Below are 13,708 nucleotides of genomic sequence, written 5' to 3'. Positions count from 1 at the left end.
TCCAGCATCAACCACCCCATTAACATCTACGGTGTGGAAGCAAGTGAGTATTGAATTCATCTCACCTCTCAATTCTCCTTAATGTTCACCAGTAGAAGAATGGAATGCACTGAGAGGGGCACAGCATTGGAAGACTCCAGTGCAGACTGAATGTTGGAAATTGGAAGGAGATTCAAAGACAGGCCATCAAGATGCATTTGGAGATGAGAGGGTAGTGTGTGTAGAAGCAGGATAGCTGTAACTGTGTGCATTGAGGAAAACCCAACATGGACACGAGGTTTCGACTACAAGCAGTTTTTTGTGGTCTATGTGGGAAGTGTAACTCCCTAGGCTTGTGAGAGATTGTGTCTTTTTAATCCTATGCAGTGTACCTGTATTGCATGGGGAAAAGTTAATAATTTGAAGTGTTGATTTATAATAAAATGCTTCATTTCACTTACACATTATATTTTATTAATTTTACACCATATTTTAAATAATATATTTTATTAATTTTACATCATATTTTAAATAATATTTAGTTCCTTGAACACTGTTCACATATAGGAGACTGGTTCTCCTCTCCCACAGGGGTGTTCTATACACTCCTGTTATTCACCAGACATTAGTTGATTTACATCCCCTGAGTGCCCTGAAGTATAGATGCAAGAAAGAAAAGAAGGGCTTCCCTGGTGGCTCAGTGGTAAAGAATCCAGCGGCCAGTGTGGGAAACACTTGTTCTATCTGTGATTGGGAAGATCCCACATGTCACGGAACAACTAAACCCATGCACCACAGCTAGTGAGCCCGTCCTCCACCAAAAGGGAAACCACCTGCGCACTGCAGCTAGAGAGTAGTCGTGCTCACCGCAAATGCAAAAAGCCCTTGCCTAGCAACCAAGACCCAGCGCAGCCAAAAGTAAATAAATAAATTTCAAGTTGTTTTAAAAGGAAGGAAGGCAGGGATTCACACCCACGGGACTCCCTGTGATGGCCGAGGTCACTGATGGGCACTGCAGCCTCATGTTCAGATGGGATTTCCATAAATGCTACTACGTTCAGCCTCCTGTCTTGGTGTCCACTTGGGGAAATAACACTGTCCAGAGAGTCATAGTTTATGCTGGCTGAAAACTGAGCCTGCACTGCTCTCACCCCATAGACTGCAGCCACCCCAAAAGGACACACATCTCGCTGGTTGGGAGGAGCCCTCTGTTACCCTGAACCCACTTTGGATTTAGATAAGGAGAGATTAAAGAGATGGAGAGAAAAACCCCAGGGCTGGAGAAATGTCATGAATCTGCCCCTTGAAGAAGCCCATAAAAACTTTTGTTGGTACTGGGACCAGTGAACATAGGTCGAGACCCAGCTGCTGATTCAGGTCTCAATCCTGGCCAAACTGTCCAGCTGTTTGCTCTCTTAGAGTTTACAAATATTACAGGACACCAACAAGTGGTTTTTCAAGATTTATTTGCGAGTGCAGTTCCAAGAGACCTGATGTGAAAATGTCAATGCCTCCTGATGGCCCGAGATTTTGAAACTGCCCCGTCATTGCCTGCAGACTTCTAGAACATGAAATTCACCTTTGTTGTCTTATTGCTGTTCTCATCACGTGTGCTGATATGACTCCTATATTTCCATTGGTTGTACGGGGATTGGGAGGCTGGTTCATAATTTAAGCAACCTTTACTGTCACTTCCCTAACTGTGGAGGTCTGGATACTTTTAACATTGGTGGCTACACCAAAGAGGAGTGCAGCTATGAACGCATAAATGCAACCAAAGATTAGCTGCAAGTACTGGAGTGGTTTTTGACTTGTTTTTATGGAGCCAATTTGTCCAAAACCAGTTGAAGCAGGTCCATTCGGGATGCTCCCTCCAGGACCTCTGCTTCGGCACATTGGAGGTTTCCAGCCTATGTGGCAAAAGCACTCTCTGTAGTTGTTGCAAAGTCTTCTAAAATTGCATTTATTGGGGGGACAGTCATTTGAGACTAGTATTGCAGCAGGTGTTAATACAGATCTTCTCAGGAGCGCACTATTTCTCACCTGACCAACATCAACTATTACATCAAGTCTATAGTGATTGGATAGTCCCCAACACCAGACCCCTGAGATCTTTGGCTGATGGAATGAAACCTCTTCCTGCAATGGGGGAAGTTGAGTGATATTGCTACACTGGAGCCTTTCATACTTTACATCTTCCTTTTTACAACCATTAAATTTCAAGACCCTGTGCATAGTAGTACAGTGTCCAAATCGATTGGTTCCTCTATTTATTGCATAGCAGTCATCATGCCCCTGAAAAGAGTCTCTTCCAAAAATTTCTCTGCAGTGTACACTGCGGTCAGTGCAGGTCCCATTATAGCAATAACCCTCTTCAGAACAGGGTGTTCCATACTGCATATAAAGATCATCCAGAGGCATATAGAGACTGTTCCATGACTGTGTTCTGGAAGATCACATATATTCTGGATTGGTCTGCAGAGTGTTCCTCTCTTAGACCAGGTACAGTTTGTACAGCAGTCTCCTATATGACACTCAGCCTGTACCTTGAACTTACAATTAAATTTACAACATGGGTTGTTATAACACTGCTTGAAGGAGCCAGTCACAGTCCTCCAAATCCTCTACCTCAGAATTTCCACAATGTTCTTTTATCAAACTTTCATTAAAAAAGCATTTAGGTTTCGCAAATGTACAACTGCCCCCAAAATCCTGCTATGCTCTGCCAATGAAGAGTGGAACAGTTACTGAAGGAATCTGTCAAGGTTGGGAATGTTCCCATAATGCAGCTACTCCTCTTCAGGCAAAAGCAGGTATCCTCATCATAATACAGACCAATTTGTCTCCCACTGAATCGGGCTGTTAAAATGCCTGACGAGATTACATGTCTCCCTAGATGACCAACTAGATTAGACTAAAAGGACTGTTGCACAATACATAAAGTTCTGATTCAAACTGAGTTAAATTGGGTCCATTATGACTAAATATGAAGGATGTACTGGGATCTACATATGGTAGAAATGTTGCTGCATGGTAACAAGCATATGGACCATATGGTACATTATAATCATTCATTCTGGTAGGATCTTGTACGTCATATATTAGCACTGCAATGAGCCAGAAATTCAACACAAGACCCTTATAAAAGGAGTCCACCATATTACTGATCTGTAACAAGAATTTTACACACATAGTGACATTGTTGTATACATGATACATTGAATTAGAAAACTGACCCAATCCTGACATAACTGAAGGATAGGTTGCAAACATTCTGGAAGTAACTCTGGGGGCTACACTGACATCCACTTCAGGGTGCAATGGCTGTCTATCCTTCTTGTGATCCGGTCTAAATGCAGGTCCTGTTCCACTGGCATCTGCCACAATCTGAGAAACTATGTGTTCAAACCTTTCAGAATACATAAGGGGCTTGATTTCATAGGTAAGGTCATCCAGTTTCATGATACCTTCGAGACCCCCATAGCAAGTGTCAGGTGACCATGGACAGAGGAATCTCCTCCAGGTAACCGAGGTAGTAACAGTCTGAAGGGACGAAGGGGTAGTCTGTCTGGAGGGCTCCTTGGTCATCCTGAGTCATCAGCGGCAGGTGTCTGGGCGAAAATAATTTCTTGCACCGCATGTGGATAACATGCCTCTGCCCCTCAAAACGCAGGCTATAGGAGAGCCAGCCCAGCGTCTGGACGCTCTTGTCTCGGTGCAGCTCCTTCCTGGGAGTCACCACCTCCGAAGAGCTGCAGCACCATGAGGGACATCCTGGAGAACCCTGGACAGGAGCCAGCACTGCCCAGAGCCCGAGGAGCAAGAGGGCTGCCCGCAAGGTGACCGGGCCCTCTGTCAGCCTGGTGGCCCGGCTCAGGGACACCTGCCAACGAGAATAGTTCAAAGCAGGATCCCAGAGTACTCAAGTCTATGCCATCTTCTGTGGCCACTTCTTACCAAGGAGATACTGACAAACAAAATGGGGTCGCTGGGTGGGTCTCCTAATGGGATTAGGTGAGAGTCGCAGGGCTGGGCAGAGGGTGGGTCTGGCTGTGAACTCAGCCAGGGCTGAGGTGAGAGACTGGGAGGGCTGTGTCTGAGAGTGCTACCGGGGAACTGAGGGCTTACTGGGCCAGCATCTAGAGTAGGATCAGTATTTCCCTAGTGTGCCCTGAAACCCTTCAGAGTCCTCCATCTGATGTTCCCTTCCCCTGATTACCAGACTGTGTTCCTTTCCCCACGGGTGAGGAGAGAGGCTGCCCCTGACCCTGAAGAGCCCCTGAGGGCATTCCCTCTAGTCCTTGTTTGAGTTTCCCTCCTGGACGGTAGTGTGTTCCTCCCCCCTACCCCCACCCCCGCCTCAGGGGACTGTCTCTTGGTGCCCAATGTGAGACAACAAATATTTCACTCGTGAAAACTCTGTACTTGTTCTCAGGGGAGGAAAAAAATCTAGTAGCAGATCATGACCAGAAGAAAAAATGTCACGGTTCTCCAGACTACGAATATTTCCCTTTGAATTTTTGAACATACTTCCGCCATTTAAACTGTTGGGGGATGAACTTCCAAGGCGGGACATTTACTCCTGGCCTTGGTCTGGCAGGACTCCTTATCCCCATTCCCATCTTCCCCACCCCCACCCCCATTCTACCTGGGCCTGCTCTCCCCTGGTGGATCTAACCTGTTGACTTATTTTCCCCTTTGATAGCCCCAGACTTAGATGCTCTTTCACTTCCACATTAGGGTTTTCACAAAGCACAGAAGACAACTGAGCCATAGACATCTAATGATGTTTCCCTTTCCCCTTTGCTCTGTGCTCTTCCAGGCTTTAGTGTTTAAGTGCCCGCAGTTCTGCTCTCTCATGAGAATTTCCATTGACCTTTCAAATGTTAATTCTACACTTTTAATTTATGCCCTGTACAAGGCAATGTACTTTTGTCCTTCTGTTCAGCATTTAATCATGCCTACACACATGGCTTTTACTGGTTCGCTTCTTGTTTCCTTCTTCTCCATCTTCTCTCTGGGCCTGTTTTCTATTTACTCTAAACTTATGCCTCACAGTCTCCTTTGCTGCCTGTCAGCTGACAATAGACTCTGACTCATGTTCTCATACTCTCTTCCATTGAAGTATTTTCCTCAGCATGAAACACTTTTGAAGGCCCAGTGTCAAAGGTCCAGTACTGCAGACTTGCACTGCTTCCCTGCCCCCATCAGGGGGCCACACTCATTCTGTCCACCCACACATCATGATGTGGAGTCCGACTTCACTGAGGGTCTCCAAATCTATTATCATACACTGAGGGGTATGATATTACCTTTTAGCTTATCAAATGTGCCTCGGTTATGTTGTGAAATACTCCTTTTTTGGGGTGCCAGGGTAGGGGGCTGGGCCACACAGCTTGTGGGATCTAGTTCCCTAAACCCAGGCCCCAGCAGTGAAAGCCGGGAGTCCTACCCACTAGGCTACCAGGGAACTCCCTCTCTGTACCTATTTTGAAAAGAGAGTTTACCATGAGTGGACGTGGAATTTTGTCAAATGTTGTTGTTGCATCTGTTGAGATGATCATGTGGAATCCCCATCACTTGATTATCCAGAAGGAATATCCTTTTCCTTTTCCTTCATTCCTTCCCTTCTTTCTTCCTTCCATACTTCCACAGATATGCAGAAATCTGTATCTCTAGGAGATAATCCACAGTAATTATCTATCTTCCTTCTTCATATGTACAGAAAAGTTTACCTGAGATAGACAATTCACAAGGACCTGTGGCTCAGCAAACTGCTCATTCTTCTATGGCAAAATCCAAAAAACAATAGAGATATTCCACAGATAACGTAATACCTGAATCAGGTGACTGTATGCTGACAACAATTGCAAATTTGCATATTGAATATAATGCACTGTAGCATTGGCAAGATGTTAAAGAAAGGAAAGAAAAGCAGCTCCTACTCTAGTATGTCTGACCTCCCTGACATGGGATGCTATCCCATCCCTGGAGGCTGAGCAATCTTTGGTCCCATTGATGGAGTGGGAGTGTTTCAGGAAAGAGGACCCCTTCCAGGGTCTGAAAGTAGACTCTTGTCTAACACTGGGAAATGAATTGTCCGAGGAGACACGTGTGCTGACAAAGCAAGAGATTTTATTGGGAAAGGGCAGCTGGGTGGATAGCAGGAGGGTAAGGGAACCCGGGAGAACTGCTCTGCCCATGGCTCGCAGTCTCCGAGTTTTATGGTGATGGGATTAGTTTCCGGGTGGTCTTTAGCCAATCATTCTGACTCAGTCCTTCCTGGTGGCACAGGCATTACTCAGCCAAGATGGATGCCAGCGAGGATTCTGGGAGGTGGTCAGACATATGGTGTCTCCATTTGATTTTTTCCCAACTCTTCCCATTGGTGGTGGCTGATTAGTCTCATGTTCCTTACCAGGACCTCCTGTCATAAAACAACTCATGCAAATGGTTACTATGGTGCCTGGCCAGGGTGGGCGGTTTCAGTCAGTGTGCTTCCCCTAACAACTGCCCCCTGAGAGAATTCAAACTCAAGGTACTTCTGTGCATGGGTGTAGGCCTGCCTTGCAGAGCAGAAGTCTTTCTCTACCCGATCTAAGTTGAGGTACTCTTCATCTGCAACCAGCATTCACCCTTGTAATAACAGCAATTTAACTTGAAACTGTTGGCTCCTCTCAGAGATGAAATAGACAGGGGTCAAACAGGAGACCTAACAGGATGGTCTTCACTGGTCCCCAGAAACAGAAGGCAACATTTGGGGTGAGGGCTTGAGGGTGTATGACTTTTTCCTGATTGGTTGGTGGTGAGGCAGCCACCACCAGAGTGGTGCTCCAGGAATCTTGTGTTCAGCCTGAAGCTACCATCCTCCACCTGGTTGGTGGCTCCAGTTCTATAGAAGAACTCAAAAACATTGTTATACATATTTATTTGGGTAGGGACCAGGATCCTGTCTCAAGGCTGTACCACCATTTGATTGTTCCTCCTCTGTTTCTGTATCCCCCCTTCCCTGATTAGCAACTGTTTGAATCTACACTTTGGAACTCAGGGAAGGTCAAGGAGGCTGAATGAAGACTGGGCAACTATGACTGTGATAACTTCTTGTTTAAATGGGACATAGGACTGCCTCAGCTTGGACAATAGACACTGAATTGGAAGCATTCCTGAGTTCCAAGTCCTAGATCTGAGTCTTGTATGATTAAAATCTCAATCCCTTGGTCTGCCATTTTGGTGTAACATCTCAATTAGAAGTAGTTGGAGGAGTGACAACTGGAATTTTAATAGACAAAATAAATCTCATTTCTTTTTAGAAAAATAGCCCGAAACCCAGTCTAGACCTGGCACTTCGGGGAGACTTGTAGGCAGTTGCCTGGCTCTATAAAAAGTAAGGTTGCAGTTACTAGTTTCCAGCAGACATTGTTTTGAGAATGGTGGCATCCAAGCCTGACAAGGTCTAGTCTGAAATTACACCCGTAGAATTACATAGATATTTCCTTGGATGTCTGAAGCATAGCTACTCTATTTTGACTTTTAGTTATAAAATTCTCCTTACTTTTTGATAGGGCCCACATGGGGTCTCATTGATAAGCTGGCTCATTATGTCAACCTTGCTGATGAAGAATAAAATCACAGTGATCTGTGAGACTGACCAAATTGCCCAAATGGCATCCTGTTATCTCACTGGCACTTATCTTCTCAAAGCTGCAAGACCACCAGATTCCAGATGGCTACGTGGCCATCCCTTCAGAGAATTTTTCGTTGGTGGGGTATAAGAAGGACTCTGTCAGAAAGGGAAAATGCTGGTTCTCCTTAAGAGCCAGTTACCCTCTCCTTTCCCTCTAACAAATTTCCTTTTCTTGCCTGACTGCCCAGCTCGCTCTCTTTTTCTCTGCACTTGCCTTACACTTTTCTTTAAGCCAGTTAAATAGAGCTCATTTACAAATTAATCTCAAAAATATTATCCAGAGACAAAGACAGACATATAGAGGCATATTTAGACAGACACAAAGCAAGATCTAGCTTCATTTTCTGAGCTTAGTCATGAATTAGATACTACAATATAAAATTTGCTAGTTTATAAATACCTGTTGGAATAAATAAAATTTCTAAAGGCTTTTCCCCGTTTTTTCCTCAGTCTCAGGAGTTAGAGATGGTCCAGATAATTGTTTCTGAAAGCCTTGGTCTCAAGGCACAGGGAAAGAAAATCAAGTTCTGACAAAATGGTGGCAGACCATTTCCTTCCGCATGAGATCTTCCTGACCCAGGGATTGTACCCATGTTTCCTGTGTTGGCAGGCAGATTCTTTACCACTGAGCCACCAAGGAAGTCTCATATATATATGTATGTATTTGCCATCTGTGTAAGTATATATACATATATATACTAATATATATTTCTGTATGTGTATATTTACCATCTATATATATGCCTGGCGTGTTGTAGTCCATGGAGTCACAAAGAGATGGACACAACTGAGTGACTGAACTGAACTGATATGTATGCATGCTAGTATCTATCATCTATCTGCATGTATCTTCTCATTTTTTATCTACCTATGTATGTATGTGGGCTTCCCTGGTGACTCAGAGGTTAAAGCGTCTGCCTGGAATGCCGGACACCCAGGTTCAGTCCCTGAGTTGGGAAGATCCCCTGGAGAAGGAAATGGCAACCCACTCCAGTACTCTTGTCTGGAGAATCCCATGGAGGGAGGAGCCTGGTAGGCTACAGTCCATGGGGTCGCAAAGAGCTGGACACGACTGAGCGATTTCACTTTTTTTCTTTCATATGTATGTATGTATGTATGTATGTATGTAACATCTGTATATTTGTAGCTGTGTGTGCATATATGCATGTATTTAATTATCTAGCTACGTTGGTTCTAGTTCTCTGGAGACCCCTGAATAATGTATCAACAGTTGCACAAGCTTGTCCTTACTGGGCAGGCAGTATATCTGGGGGACTACAACTTTGCAGTACAGAAACTAAACAATTAGGTATAATTGGAAGTTTTTCAATGTTCTGATACTGATGTTGAACTTTTTTTCTGTTACCATAGAGATATTTAGGACCACCTGTTCTAAATTGTAATCTCTCAGACTTGGGAATAAATTTCTAAATCCTGGGGATATCTTGAAGTGGTGCTACAGAGGTTGGCATTTATGGAGTTGTCTTGTCTGAGACGTTCACATGACACCACATTTTGAGGAAGAAGCTCAAGTTTATAACTGGCTGGCATTCGAGGTGGGATACTGGAGGACAGAGGGAGCTCATTATCCAACCCCACATTGTCCTGACCATTGAGGTGGGAAGGCTTTACACTCCTTGTCTCCACATAAGGCTAAAATACCACTGTGTTCACAGACAAGATCAGAGTAAAAATGGAAATCCCCTAGGTCTGGGGCAATTCAGCCCTTTGTCACTGGTCATACTGACACCTGCACACCTCCACTCCCGTGTGCTCCTGCCAGCCTGGAAGGGCAGAACAGGCTGGGCATTTCTGAAATAGAAGGCCTGCAGGTTAGCTCTGGCATCTCTCTTTCTCTCTCACACACATTTTCTGTCTCTTTTCATCCTCTGTCTCTCTCTCTCAAAGAAAATGATGACTCTTTTTTTTTCCCCCCTTTACTATTGGGTCTGGAGTTCAGTCTTAATTTACTGTTATCTATATAATTGGTTTGGTAATACCTAAAAAATATTTATCCCCAAACTAGATTATGACATAAGTGGACATTAGCATTTATGTGCTTACCATGGGCGTTTGCATGTATTGGCTCATTCAGTCCATCCTCAAAACTGTAAGTTATATATCACTGTTTCCATTTTATAACAGAAGAAACTTAACATCACAGGGGTAATTAACTCACCAAAAGAAAAACAGTAAATATGGTGCTTAGAGTGCAAATAAAAATTAAAATCTGTGCTTCTGTGCCTCTAGAACTCATGTATTTTCTACCAAAATGTAAAAAAAATTTAAAAAGGGAGAGGGGAGGGAGGGTGGGGTGAAACAGAGAGAAGGAAAAAAAGGAGAGAGAAAGAGAAAAACAAAATGGGTGTGTTGCAGGAAAGCGGACCACTTCCAGGACTGGAAAGTGGTCTCTTGTCTAACACTCGGAAATAAATGTCTGAGGAGACATACATGCTGACAAAGCAAGAGCTTTTACTGGGAAGGGGCACCCAGGCAGAGAGCAGGAGGGTAAGGGAACCCAGGAGAACTGCTCTGCCACATGGCTATCAGTCTCGAGTTTTATGGTGATGGGATTAGTTTCCAGGTTGTCTTTGGCAGATCACTCTGATTCAGAGTCCTTCCTGGTGGTGCATGCGTTGCTCAGCCAAGATGGATGCCAGCGAGAAGGATTCTAGAAGGTGGTTGGACATGTGATGTCATCTTTTGACCTTTCCCGAACTCTTCCCCGTTGGTGGTGGCTTATTAGTTTCATGTGCCTTACCAGGACCTCCTGCTGCAAAACAACTCATGCAAATGGTGATGCAAAAACAACTATGGGGCCTGGCCGGGTGGATGGTTTCAGTCAGTGTGCTTCCCCTAACAACTTCCCACTGAGAGACTTCATACTCAAGATACTTCTTGGGAATTGGGACAGAGGTCTCTTTCTTCTGCAATTTCCTCCTGCTGTGCATGGGCATGGGCCTGCCTAGGAGAGCAGAAGTCTCTCTCTACCTGATCTTGTCAGTCAGTTTACTCACTCAGTCAAGTCCAACTCTTTGCCACCCCATGGACTGCAGCACTCCAGGCTTCCCTGTCCATCACCAACTCCCAGAGCATGTTCAAACTCATATCTATCGAGTCGGTGATACCATCCAACCAACTCATCCTCTGTCATCCCCTTCTCCTCCTGCCCTCAGTCTTTCCCAGCATCAGGGTCTTTTCCAATGTCAACTCTTCGCTTCAGGTGGCCAAAGTATTAGAACTTCAGCTTCAACATCAGTCCTTCCAATGAATATTCAGGGTTGATTTCCCTTAGGATAGACTGATTTGATCTCCTTGCAATCCAAGGGACTCTCAAGAGTCTTCTCCAACACCACAGTTCAAAAGCATCAATTCTTTGGCGCTCAGCCTTCTTTATGGTCCAATTCTCACATCCATACATGACTACTGGAAAAACCATAGCTTTGACTAGATGGACCTTTGTCAGCAAAGTAATGTCTCTGCTTTTTAATATGCTGTCTAGGTTGATCATAGCTTTCCTTCCAAGGAGCAAGCGTCTTTTAATTTCATGCAGCAGTCATCATCTGCAGTGATTTTGGAACTCAAGAAAATAAAGCCTGCCACTGTTTCCATTATTTTCCCATCTATTTGCCATGAAGTGATGGGATTGGATGCCATGATCTTAGTTTTTTGAATGTTGAGTTTTAAACCAGCTTTTTCACTTTCCTCTCTCATCTTCCTCAAGAGGCTCTTTCCTCAAGAGGTGCTTTCTGGCATAAGGGTGGTGTCATCATCATATCTCAGGTTATTGATATTTCTCCTGCCAATGTTGATTTCAGCTCATGCTTCATCCAACCCAGAATTTCACATGATGTACTCTGCATATAAGTTAAATAAGCAGGGTGACAATATACAGCCTTGACTTACTCCTTTCCCAATTTGGAACCAGTCTGTTGTTTCATGTCCCGGTCTGACTGTTGCTTTTTAACCTGCATACAGATTTCTCAGGATCTAAGCCAAGATATTTTGTGCCTGAAACCAGCATTTGCCCTTGTAAGAACACCAATTTAGCTTGAAATTGTTGGTCCCTGTCAGATATGAAAGAGACAGGGGCAAATAGGAGGCCCAATAGGATGGTCATCACTGGGCCCCAGAAACAGAAGGCAACATTTAGCGTGAGGGTTTGAGGGTGCGTGACTTTCTTCTGATTGGTTGGTGGTAAGGCAAGAGAGTGGTACTCCAGGAATCTTGTACTCAGCCTGAAGTTACCATCCTTCACCTGGGTGAGGGCCCCAGTTCTGCAGAAGAACTCAAGGACATTGTTATGCATGCTTCCTGAGTAGGAACCAGGACCCTGCCTCAAGGTTGTACCATCATTTGGTTGCTCCTTCTGTTTCTGTATCCCCACCCTTCTCTGATTAGCAACTGTTTGAATCTGCCCTTTGGGACTCAGGGAAGGTCAAGGAGGCTGAATGAAGTCCATATCCTACAGACAAGAAATGGAGAACACAGAACAGATCTGTACTCCAGAGCCCCACGGAGTCCTACTCAGTTTTAATTCAGGGAACTGGGCAATTATGACTGTGATAACTTCCTGTCTAAATGGGGCATAGAACTGGTTAGTTTGGAGAATAGACACTGAATTGGAAGCATTCCTGAGTTCCAAGTCCTAGATCTGAGTCTTGTATGATTAAAATCTCAATCCCTTGGCCTGCCAATTAGAAGTAGTTGGAGGACTGACAACTGGAATTTCAATAGACAAAATAAATCTCATTTCTTTTCAAAAGAATAGGCCTGAAACCCAGTCTGGACCTGGCACTTCTGGGAGACTGGTAGCCAGGTAGCCAGTTGCCTAGCTCTATAAAAAGTAAGTTTGCAGTTACTAGCTTCCAGCAGACATTGTTTTGAGAGTGTCTGGTGGCATCCAGGCATGATACAACTCAGAAAATTCAAGTGTATAGCAATACAGGTCTAGTCTGAAATTACACCCATAGTATCACCTAGGTATTACCTTGGATGTCTGAACCATAGCTGCTCTATTTTGACTTTTTTTTAAATTTAACATTTTATTTAGCCAAACTTAAATTATAACTACACAGTAGTTCCTAGGACAAAGAATAAGTTGTTCTTTGGTGACAATTTTCTGACAAAATGAATAGACACAAAGTGATGCGTCTTCCCATTTGACTTTCAAGGCACAACCATAAAAAGAGGATAATTGCTGACTCATCTTGACTTAGATCACAAGGCTCTTGGGCTCCATGGATGGGGCAGTGTGGTGCTCTCAGAGACAAGTCCATAGGCACAGCTGACAGTCCAGAGAGGAGCACCCACTCAGGAGGATGCCTAGGATCTTCCAGAGGGTAAGGCTCGGGCTCTGTTGGGCGCCAAGCTAGATGGGGGTCTGGGGAGGTCGCAGTCATGTGCTGTGAAGAGCTGATTTGAGAGGATGAAACTGACAAGTTAGAGGAAAACACCCGTCCTGACATGATAGCAGGCGAGTGTCTAAGTCCAAATGTTTGAGACACCCTCTTCAGTATAGCTACCTAGGCCTGTAAATTCCTCTTTTCCTACATCAGTTTAGGCTGTCCTTTGTAAACAACAGTCTGAAAGAGCATTGTTGAAATAAAAGGTGTAGAAGACTTGGGATAGTCATGAGAGGAGACAGTGGGCAGAGCTAGTCCCAAGGAAGAAGCCCAGCTCTAGTAGCAACTGTCTAGCCCCGAGAAGACTGAAGGTGGCCTCATTTGAGTGGCAAACAGTCATGTTTAAATTTCAAAAATTATTTATCCTGCTTCTTAATATTACTTAAACCACATAGTTCCATGAAGCAGGGTAAACTTGAAATCAATGAAATAATAATGATCTTTCAAAACTGAGCAGCTGAACTATGTATCAACAAGACAGGCTAGATTAAATCAAACTTAATAAAGAGCATTTTATGACACTAGTGTCCATACTCACCTTTAACATGAGTTGGCTTTTCAAAAGGGGGACGATGTAAGGGATGTCAAAAACCATGTGAGACCAGATTTGCTTTCATCTCATTCTGTTCATTTTCCATAA

The sequence above is a fragment of the Muntiacus reevesi genome, chromosome 18, assembly GCF_963930625.1.
Source record: "Muntiacus reevesi chromosome 18, mMunRee1.1, whole genome shotgun sequence".
Lineage (NCBI taxonomy): Eukaryota > Metazoa > Chordata > Mammalia > Artiodactyla > Cervidae > Muntiacus > Muntiacus reevesi.
Note: the sequence above shows the minus strand (reverse complement) of the source record.